At 40.1% G+C, this 11,135-nt stretch overlaps 1 non-coding gene across 1 annotated transcript; it reads left to right on the plus strand.

Moving 5' to 3' along the window:
* Positions 1 to 215: 215 nt before the first annotated feature.
* LOC145637514 (small nucleolar RNA R71) lies at positions 216 to 322 on the plus strand. Its single transcript, XR_014114289.1, has one exon. It is a non-coding gene; the product is annotated as a small nucleolar RNA R71 (small nucleolar RNA).
* Positions 323 to 11,135: the final 10,813 nt, after the last annotated feature.

Raw genomic sequence — 11,135 nt, forward strand, 5'->3', positions numbered from 1 at the left:
GTAAAAAGGATACACAGTCGACACTATGTTTCCCTTTGTTAGCAAAGCCTCTAGGATTCCCATATTGGGAATTATGTATTGCCATATCTTCAATAACTTGACCTGCATCATCAACATTAAGGTTCATAAACCTCCCACTAGCTGTAGAGTCCAATATTATTCTGCATGAATTTCCAATCCCATTGTTAAAGGCATGGATTAACTGCCATTGTACCAGATTATGGTAGGGGCATTCTCTCTGAAGATCCTTGAACCTTTCCCAAGCCTCATATAGAGTTTCATCAACCTCTTGGGCAAAGTTCCGAATTGCACTCCTTAGTACAACTGTTCTCTCTGCAGGATAATATTTATTATAAAAATTTAAAACAAGAGTTTCCCAGTCAGTTATACCAAGTCAAGTTCTATTTAATCCATTAAACCATAATTTGGCTTTTCCACATAAAGAGAAAGGATAGAGAATCTCCCTGATTTGGTCTTGTGTAATCCCAGCTTGTCTGATGGTATTAAAATACTGACAATGGTCTACAATATGAAGATTTGGGTCTTCACCCTTAGCTCCACTGAATTGCTTCCTTTCTATCATCGTGATAAATTGGGGTTTAATCTCGAATTGTACCCCATCAAGAGCTGGAGTGGGAGTAAGGTGCGGAAAATCTGTAAGCTTTGGTTGTGAATAATCACTGAGCTTCTTAGGTAACGCCATCTTTGATTCTTGATCTGAAGATACCTCTGAGTCTCTAAAATCAATTGGAGGTCTCGACGATTATTATTATCACCAGAACCCGCCAGGAGTTGCCTGTAAAAATTCTTTTGTTTATGGAAGGATCGTTCAATCTCAGGTTCGAATGGGATATACCCTGATATAGAACACCTGGGCATAATCAAAGATCTAAAAGCAAATATAAGACTTGCCTCAAAGAACTAACGTTCTCTGAGACAAAAAGAAATAACCTAGACTACAGAAAACAATTAGAAATAAAAATAAAACCGTTTCTCCGGCAACGGCGCCAAAATTTAACAGGTTAAAGTTGTATCACCTAATCAAAAGTAATTCCTAAAACCACTAACTAAAATAGATAGGGAAGTAGGGTCGAATCCACAGGGAAACGAGTCTTTCTATTCCTAATTAATTAAAGCAATCTAAATTATTAAGTAACCAATTTTTTATTAAAAAGGCGAACTAGAATACTAGGAGTAAAAGTTGGAAGGAATATAAGTAGGAAGAAAAACAAGGATTAAAAGACCTAGGGCTTAGGTTCACCAAAAAATAATATTCCACAGTAAAACATAATAATCAATCATCAATGCATCAATTAATCAGATTATAAAGGGCTTTCGCTACGTATTACAATCACATAATTAATCTACCGGCATTAAATCTCATCTCTCGAATCTCGACTTATATAAATTAACCTGCCTATTGAAACTAGACCTAAACATCAATTCTCATCTCGAATCAATATTGTTAAACTCATGCATAAAAGATCAGGCCTAATCTAGTCACAAAGCATTAAATAAATCAATAGGAAAATAATCTAGCATTGATAATCAACAACAATAAATTGTCCCATCATATTACTTATGGATACCCATAAACCCTAGAAAGAAAACTACTCACACATAATTAAATATAAACTAAACATAGAAATTAAAGGATACATGACAAAAGAATTAAAGTAAATAACTGAGATTAAAGTAGAAGAAATAGTTACCAAAGTAATCATAATTAAGGAGTTGAATTAAGAAAAAAGTTATAGGGAGAGAAAACTAATCTAAAAGATAAGTAGAGAGAGAAAGTCTAAGCGAAGAATTAAGAAAGAGTAAAAAGAAGACACTAAACTTGCTTAACGGAATCGTATTTATATTAAACAAGAATCCAAAACTAAAACAAACTTAAACGACGATTAAAACCTCCAAATACTGACACGCGCCCGATCGAGCGAGGCACCCCCCGATCGGGCCCGCCTTTTTTCTCCTAAGTAAATCTTTCGCGCCCGGCCGGGCGCGATTTTGGGTGCCATCTGCTGCTACATTACTCTGCCTCGCGCGGTCGGGCGCACCTTTGGGAGGGAGATCTAGTGGCCGGGCAAGGCCACTTGGGCTACAATGGACTCTTCGTTTGGGCTCGTAATTCCGCCCCAAACAAAATATCCTCCTTGGGTCTTGAATACTCGGTCAAAATGACTCGGAATCTCAAATGCTAAGCCCTTAATCACCGGTTCGATGGCTCTAATCGGCCCTGGGCTATAAAAACTGGTCGTGCTCCTCCAATGCCCGTAGTTGCTCCATAAAATCCCGGGAAAATGCTCTAAAAGTTCAAATCCCTACAAAAGTAAACCAAATCTACAAAAACACTATAAAACACCAATTAGTAATAAATGTGGCTCTAAAGAGCCAAAAACACTACTAATTATGACCAAGGGACGGGGGTAAAATATTATATAAAATGGACATATCATCCCGCTCTAATCTGGGTACGAAGTTGCTTAACCCAGCAACCCGCGCCCGCGGCTGAAAATGGGAGAGGCCTCTCCTGCTAAGGAGAGGCCGCGGTCTGGGAGCAGGGGAAAAGAAAGTTCCACGATACGCCACGCCCACGGCTCTAGGTTCCTCGCCTGCAGCCAACGAGGAGAGACCTCTTCCAGGGCGCGACACGGCATCTCCGAGTTCCTGGTCGTTTTCAACAAAAAGTGTCGCGCCCGGGGCTTTAGCTTTGCCATGAAACCCTCCTTGAACATCTTATTTCCCTTCCATAGCTCGATATGTATCCATTGGTTTATCCAAAAAGGCCAACAACCTACAAAACAACGAAGAAACACTAAGAATACCAAAGGAAATGGGGAAAAAGGATTGGAAACACAAGACTAGGGTAAAATGCTAAGAAAAGGCCCAAAAAAATGCAAATGAGGGGAGAATCCTTAGAGAAAAAGGATAATAGAGTGGCATAAATGCCACTCATTAAGGGGTAGTTGGGATCACCCCTATAGTCACTCCCCCCCAAAGCCCGGTAGTCATAATGACCGGACTCGTCACGGATATCACGCCTAGGCACATCGGGGTTTTAGACCCCTTGCCAATAAGGGTATGTCGGGAGGTTGTCACCACCCCAAGATGGCACGGGCCCTTGTTGGGACGGCTCATAAGGGTAGTTAACCGGAGGAGTGACCTCCCCCCTGTGTACACTAGCATCGTATAGGGCACTAGTTTGAAAAGAGAAGTTTTGGTTACCGGCAAACATACCTTACATGCTTAATTGCATGCGCTCCATTTGTTATCGCATTGCCGTCATTTCCCTAAGGTAGGGATCTTGTTGGTAGTCTTGATGTTGTCGATGTTGTTGTCTACCTCAATGTTGTTGTTGTTGTTGTTGTTGTTGTTGTTCATCACCATCACAATCACCATCATCACAATCACCATCATCATTGACATCCTCATCCTCCTCCTGTAGGCGTCGCTCGAAGTGCGCCAACGTTAAAAGCATGTCTGAATATGCTTGCCACTCATAGGAAGTGGGAATTGACATTATACAATTAGGGACAAGGAAAGTAGGGAGCCGCCAACAAGTTTTTAAGGAACTTGTAAACCGTTCAAGAATCTTAAACGGCAACCACGATTTAGGGATAACGATAGGCAACAACGATTGAATCGTGAAGGTTACACCCCATTCATAATCGATGAGATTACTAACTCCATATGGTTCGGAACCACGAAAGGAGGATCGGGGAAGATGGTACGAAGTGAGTCATGGAGTCACATTCGCCCGTATTGGCCTCTACTCGATTCTTATAGTGAAAAGTATTTCTGCGATCTCAAAGGCATACAAACAAAAATTCAATTTGCTCCATACTATTATTATGCTAAATTGGTTGAATATTAATGCAACACATAATTCTAAAGTATTGTGATCGCTTGAATTAATAACAAGATTAAAAAGGAACCTAAACCGGTTGTCCAAATTATCTTGTTAGGCGTAATTTTCAATTACATATTCCCTTTAAACATGCAATATGGTGATCATAGTAAATATTTTAGAATAAACATTAATATTGGAAGAAATTCAACAATAATAACGTTAGTCAAATCGAATAATAAATTAACCTAATCATGATACTAGCAATATAAAAATAAATTAAGTAATTAAACTAATTAATTACTCAGGTTACGCGCGTTCCTTTTAATTGCTACATCATGAATAAACTATTAGTAACTTTAATAAAAAAATATAAATTAAATGGAAATTAAATTAAATAAATGTAGAGTTGATTTGGTGCAAACCCTCAGTTAATTATACCTTTCACGCCTTGGTTTAAGGACGGAACCTCGGGTTTTGTATAGACTACTTGGAGTGCTTAAGGGAAATTTTAGGAATATAGGCCTAAGGATTAGAATATGAGAGAGAGAGAGAAGAGAATGATTTTTGGTGTAAAAGAGAGAAAGAGAGAATCATTTGATGCCCCGAACTATAGAAAGGGGGTTCCTATTTATACGGAAAATGAGCAGAGGGAACACACAGATGCCAAAAAATATAAAAACCCTAAAAGATAACACCGCGACATGGAAGAAAACACCGTGACACGGTGCCAGGCACCGTCAGACGGGGGGAAATCCCGTGACGCGGTGGACAACTGGGGTGACACGGGAAATACGGGAAGTGAAAACGCGTGAAGGTTTACGTGGAAAAGACACAAAAAAATTCCATGACACGGCACATGTACCGTGACACGATGTACTGTACCGTGTCACGGTACGTGTGCTGTGTCATGGAAAATGCGAAATTTACACGGAAAAAGCACCGTGATACGGCGAGAAATACCGTGTCACGGCAACGGGTACCGTGCCACGGTGGAATTTGACGCAAAAAAGCTTCAAAAATGGCACCGTTACACGATTTTTGGTACCGTGTCACGGCACCAGGCACCGTCAGATGTGGGAAGGCACCGTAAGACGAGGCACACTCCCGTGACACGGTGCTTTTGAACTGTGCGCGGTGATTGAAGTTTTTTACCCGTTTTTAAAATAAACTTAACTTTTGATCCGTAACTCGGAATAAGGCATATAATATATCAATGGAAAACTTATCATGTCAACCTTCCATCCTGATTAAAATCAGGTCAAAATAATTTTTAAATTTTAATATATTGCCGTTTTAGTGGAAGGTTGTTGGTTTTTGACCGAGTTTAGTGTTTTGCTCATATCTTTTTTCGTTATAGCTCGGAATTGGGCTTATGATATATGGCTGGAAAACTTATTTCAAGACCTATCTAACCAAATAATAATTGTATCAAAATTATATATCCATAAAATCATTTTCTTTCGATTTTGCGATGTGGACACGAAAAGTGGATAACAAGTTATGGTTTAGGGAAATGACCTAGGAAATGGATTGGTTTATGAAATGTATTGGATATAACATGGATTTAAGCACTCCAATGATTAAATACTCAGCCCGACCAATAATGGCGATGAAAGGTGTTCATCATCGGGTTTGGTTTTGGGGAGACATTTTTAGGTGTCTACAGAAGCCCCGACTTTGACTTTCTTTGTAGAAACGTCAGTTTCGAAAACGATAGTCATAGTAGTCGGTAGGGACGGAGAATGATTTAAGACGTTTTGTGATCTTAAATCACTCTGTTTACGCCGATACCTGCAGAAAAGTGTTAGTTCCACAGATAAAAGAGTAAAGGGATAGAATGCGTATCTGACACCAGTGTATCGGTGACAAATGAGTTTGGTAGCTTTCTATGCTTGAAGGAATCCACCGGATGACGTTTTGGTTGAAATACTTTCCATGTCCGAGGAAAGTCGACTAATGAGTTTGGTAGCTTTTTAAGCCTGAAGAAATCTACTGGATGATACTTTCCATGCTTGAGGAAAGTCGACATATGAATTTAGTGGCTTTCTATGCTTGAAGAAATCCACCAGATAATACTTTCCATGCTTGAGGAAAGTCGACATATGAATTTGGCGGCTTTCTATGCTTGAAGAAATCCACCAGATTACACTTTCCATGCTTGAGGAAAGACTTGTCTGATTTTGGTAGGTTCGATTGTCCCCGAACGTGGGCTGTAGTTAGTTTGCTTGTCCCCGAACGTGGGCTGTAGTTGGTCCGCTTGTCCCCGAAAGTGGGCTGTAGATGGTCCGCTTGTCCCCGGACGTGGGCTGTAGATGGTTTGCTTGTCCCGAACGTGGGCTGTAAAAGGTTCGCTTTTCCCTGAACGTGGGATGTAATTGGTTTACTTGTCCCCGAACAAGGGATGTAGATGGTTCGCTTGTCCCTGAACGTGGGTTGTAGTTGGTCCTCTTGTCCCCGGACGTGGGCTGTAGATGGTCCGCTTGTCCCCGGACGTGGGCTGTAGATGGTCCGCTTGTCCCCGGACGTGGGATGTAGATGGTCCACTTGTCCCCGGACATGGGCTATAGATGGTCTGCTTGTCCCCGGACGTGGGCTGTAGGTTGTCCGCTTGTCCCCGGATGTGGGCTGTAATTGAGACTTGCAAAATAAAATTTGCCAAGGGACTCGTATATACTATGATTGACTTCACCAACTGACTTAACCAAGCTTGACTTGACATGACATGACATGTGTATAACTTGTGGTTGTGTGTGTATATGGTGTGTGTGTGTGTGCAAACACAAGCAACAAAAAATGCACAAGCAAAAATTTCCATCATTTTTGTCATGACACGAGTGGAAGGTACTGACTTTCTCCCAAAAAAGAAAGACGTGAAAAATAAAGTATTGTTTTCGAACTTCCCTCAATAAAAATTTTGAAAAAGTTTTTGAACTTCCCCAAAAGAAAATAATGAAAAAGGGAAGAAGTTTTGAACTTCCTCCTTGAGCAAGACGAAATAAATCGTATGGATTGAATTTCTTGTCTTGAAAATCATGTATGCATGATAAATGTTCATAGGCCAAGAGGCTAAGGACAATTACATCATGTGACACGATAGATGAATGAACTTAGGTCATGGAGCTAAGCATCATATATGGTGTAAAGAAACGATTTTGAACGTCACTTAGGCCTGGAAATATATGTGACAAGAGTCAAAGATGATGACTCTTTAGGCTGGGTAGGCTAAATGATATGGGTTAGAGCCCCCAAGTCTAGCTCTAGATTGATAGGGGTAAGCATTGGATATTCTTTGACTCAATCAAGCATGGATATGAATGTGGCCGCACCTAAATGTGAGGTTGCCTACGTATCCGTTAGGAATTAGGCCGAACGTAGCTCTAACCAAACTTTGCACAAGTGTATGTACACCTCAAAGAGGTCTTGCAAGGGTTGTAATGTGGTTAAGATGATGGTTTAAAGAAGAAAAGGGTAAAAGGCTCAAGACTCAAGAGAATCCCTAAGATGTGTAATTGTGCATTTGAAAATTTTGAATTTTGCAAGTTTATTTTCATTCTTTTTTTTGTTTTGAATTTTTTTTTATTCTTTTGAATCAATGTAGGAAATCTCATATCATGCGGTCCATCACTCACTTAGCATTCATGTTTCTCAGGCACGGTACCAAGCACTCGATGAGAGACGCAATTTGAGACGTGTTCATATCAAAGACATTGGAACACTTGCCTTTAGACATTGTTTTATTGTTGCTTAGCTAATTTTTTCTTACTTGCTTTTTTAATGTTATACAATTACACATCCTCCAATCCCAGGGTTAAGTGAATGTGGGTTAAATAAAAAAGGTCAATCATTAGATGAGGATCAAAGTGGTTGATGAAGAAATGGAATGTGATTGAAGAGTAACAGGGTATGACAGGGTTGCTAAGGTGCCTCAAATCATCGGTGTACCTTGTGTTTAGTTCGATAATTGATTTTTTTATAAAATTTTTTATTATTTTTTTAAGGATGAGTGAATGAAAAATGTTATGATCAAGATGTAAAGGAAATTGCTCATTTTATTAATAATGTAAAGGTGAACGAAATACATGAAACATATAAAAATTTGAAATGGAAAACCTGTGCTAGACATGAATGGGGGAATGGAGATGAATGATAAAAAAAATCATGAAATCTTGCACAAAGGCTCTGTTGTGCGCCTTGTGTTCATTACTTCTTGTCGCCTAGAGGGACAGGAAGTTTATTTTCATCTACCAAGTCTTGAATGACGTCCTTCAAATTCCAACATTGCTCTGTAGTGTGGCCCCTTCCTCGATGGTACTTGCAATGGGCATTGGGATTCCATTTGGCGCTCCTTTCTTCAGGTTTTGGCTCTGGAAATGGCCTAATAGGTGTGATCAAGCCTTGACCGTAAAGGCGATCAAAGACCGCATCATAAGTCATTCCTAAAGAAGTTTAAGTTCTTTTCTTCTTTGGCAATGGAGCATCAAGAGCTAACACTTCATTGAGATCAACTTGGCTTATTATATTGTTGGTAGTAATTTCGTGCTTAGAAGACGAAGAAGAAGGATGGTCGTTCTTCTTGTTTTTCTAAGTGTTATTATTGCTACTACCGGCAGTCTTTATTAGATCATCCTCGATATTGATCCCAATGTCATATACAGCTTCAAAAGTGTTCAAAGGAAGAAATTTGAGATATTGCTTGTACTTGTGAGTCAAATTTCGGATGAAGAGGCGAATCATCTCTTTTTCTTTGGGAGGATTTACCAAGAGTGCAGTTGTTTCCCTCTACCTGTTCAAATATGCAGTGAAGCCTTCATTCTCTTTCTGTTTGAGAATGGAGAGTTCACGTTAAGAAGTTTTACTTTGAATGTTACACTTGTAACAGTTCATGAAACTGTCAGTGACATCTTGCCAAGTCGTAGTACGCTTGGTATCTAGGGAATAATACCATTGTTGGCAAGCATGTTCTAAGGAGAGAGGGAACACCGTAGGGAAGAATGTTATGTGCAATCCCTTAAGAGCCATGGTTGTAGAGAACACCTTCAAATGGAATATTGGATTGTTAGTAGGCTTGAACTTTGGAATATCAGCAGTGGAGAACTTTTCAGGAAGTCTGTCCTTCACATCCAAAGGAGTGGGAGGCTGTTCCACATAGGTGAAATCCTCATAAATCTTGCTCATTTGCTCTTTGATCTTGTCCATTGCAGCCGGAGTAACATTGTTTTGCTCTACTGTGTTGACTCTGGTAGTGAGTTCTTGTAACATGTTAGACATTGTCTCAATGGACTTGTTAATTTTCTTAATATCTTCCTTAGTGGCCAATGGGATAAACTGAAAGTAGTTTGAAGGTGATGAGTGAAGTGGAGACGGCAAAGTTCTCTTTAAACGTCTCTTAGGTCTAGGAGGTTGATGTAGTAATGACTCGAACCGTACCATTCTACCCCTGCTCCATGACCAAGTGTTGTGAAATAAAAAACCTGCACTTAGTTGTTTGACACATTGCTCAAGAAAGGAAATAAAGTCATTTGAAAATAGGTGAGAATAACTCCGATCCACTCATCTTTTATTATGACAGAAATGGGGGTGCATGAACCTAGTATACGATCATAAACGACCTGGTGCACAACTCGAGTCGGAACATAAAGAAAGTGTGTGGACTATACTTGACTCGTGAGTGATTAAGTGATGTTATAGGAGTCGTGGTATGATCGTATGGCTAGACATGTGAACAATAACCAAAATGACTGATGTGAGGACCAAATTAACACGGAAGACTAAAAAAAAGCTGACTGGACTTATTTCTTGATCACCGTGACTCCGTAAACTATACCGTGTCACGGTACAAGCTGCCGTGACGCGGTCATCATTTCTAGTTTTATTTTTATTTATTTTTTTTGCTAGAAATCCACCGTGCCATGGTGGAATCTGCGGTGACACGGTGAACTTTCCCGTGGCAGGTTGGATGCTGACGTGGCACGAGAATTGTTTTTTTTTGGTGGAAATCCACTGTGCCATGGTGAAATCTTTCGTGACACAGTGAACTTTCCTGTGGCACGGGAATTTTTTTTTATTTTTTTATTTTTAATTTGCGCTAATTACTAAGTGAATACGGTCCATAGGCAATCGTTAGTCATAAAATAATCCACCATAGACAAAGAAAGATCTTTAAGGTTAGGAACAAAATGACCAAATATACACACATAAAACACGTAGGCACAATGATGCAAAGAATAGTTCGTAACCTAAGGTCAAGTTCTATGTTCGACCATGGTCAGGTTTATTTGATGTTAAAAAGGGTACCATGGTTAAGAGTTTGGATGCGTTAGCTAGGCTGCCTCCTTTGAGGGTGTATGCCAACAGGCGGCTCCGCGAGTTCATGGTGAAATCGAACTCGACTCCATGGTTTGGGTGGATTTAATAACTCGGATGAACCGTTATTGCCATGAGAGTTTTTGGGTTGATAGAGCTTAAATCCCCCGGGGCTAAGACGCATGTAGAACACACACGTTTTTTCAGAAAAATCGAAGGAAGTTGACTGTGAGAAGAGAAAACAAGCCACCAGACTGATTTTAGGACTGTCGTGACACGACAGAGAGCACCGTGCCACGGTGTTGCACACCGTCAGACGGTGTATTGCACCGTGACACGGCAGTCAGAAAATCTGACTAGTGCCCTGTTTTCCTTCGTAAGCAATCAAGTTATTCAATTTTTCCTACGAGACAGACGTAAACGCGACGTTAAAACGTCTATGCTTGTGAAAAAATGCCAAATTAATCACAAGAATATTTTTCAAGAATCTTTCAAGTCTAATCTACTCATCTTAATTAAATACCGATCACTCAAATCGATAAATAAGCAAGAATCCTCCCCATTGGAGTCGCCAAATTGTAGGCGTCGCTCGAAGTGCGCCTACGTTAAAATCATGTGTGAATATGCTTGGCACTCATAGGAAGTGGGAATTGATATTATACAATTAGGGACAAGGAAAGTAGGGAGCCGCCAACAAGTTATTAAGGAATTTGTAAACTGTTCACGGATCATAAAAGGCAACCACGATTAAGGGACAACGATAGGCAGCAACGATTGACCCGTGAAGGTTATGCCCCATTCATAATCCATGAGATTATTAACTCCATATGGTTCGGAACCACGAAAGGAGGATCGGGGATGATGGTACGAAGTGAGTCATGGAGTAACATTCGCCCGTGTTGGCCTCTACTCGATTCTTATAATGAAAAGTATTCCTGCGATCTCTAAGGCATACAAACAAAAATTCAATTTGCTCAAG

The sequence above is a fragment of the Chenopodium album genome, chromosome 6 (genome assembly GCF_948465745.1).
Source record: "Chenopodium album chromosome 6, dcCheAlbu1.1, whole genome shotgun sequence".
Taxonomy (NCBI): domain Eukaryota; kingdom Viridiplantae; phylum Streptophyta; class Magnoliopsida; order Caryophyllales; family Amaranthaceae; genus Chenopodium; species Chenopodium album.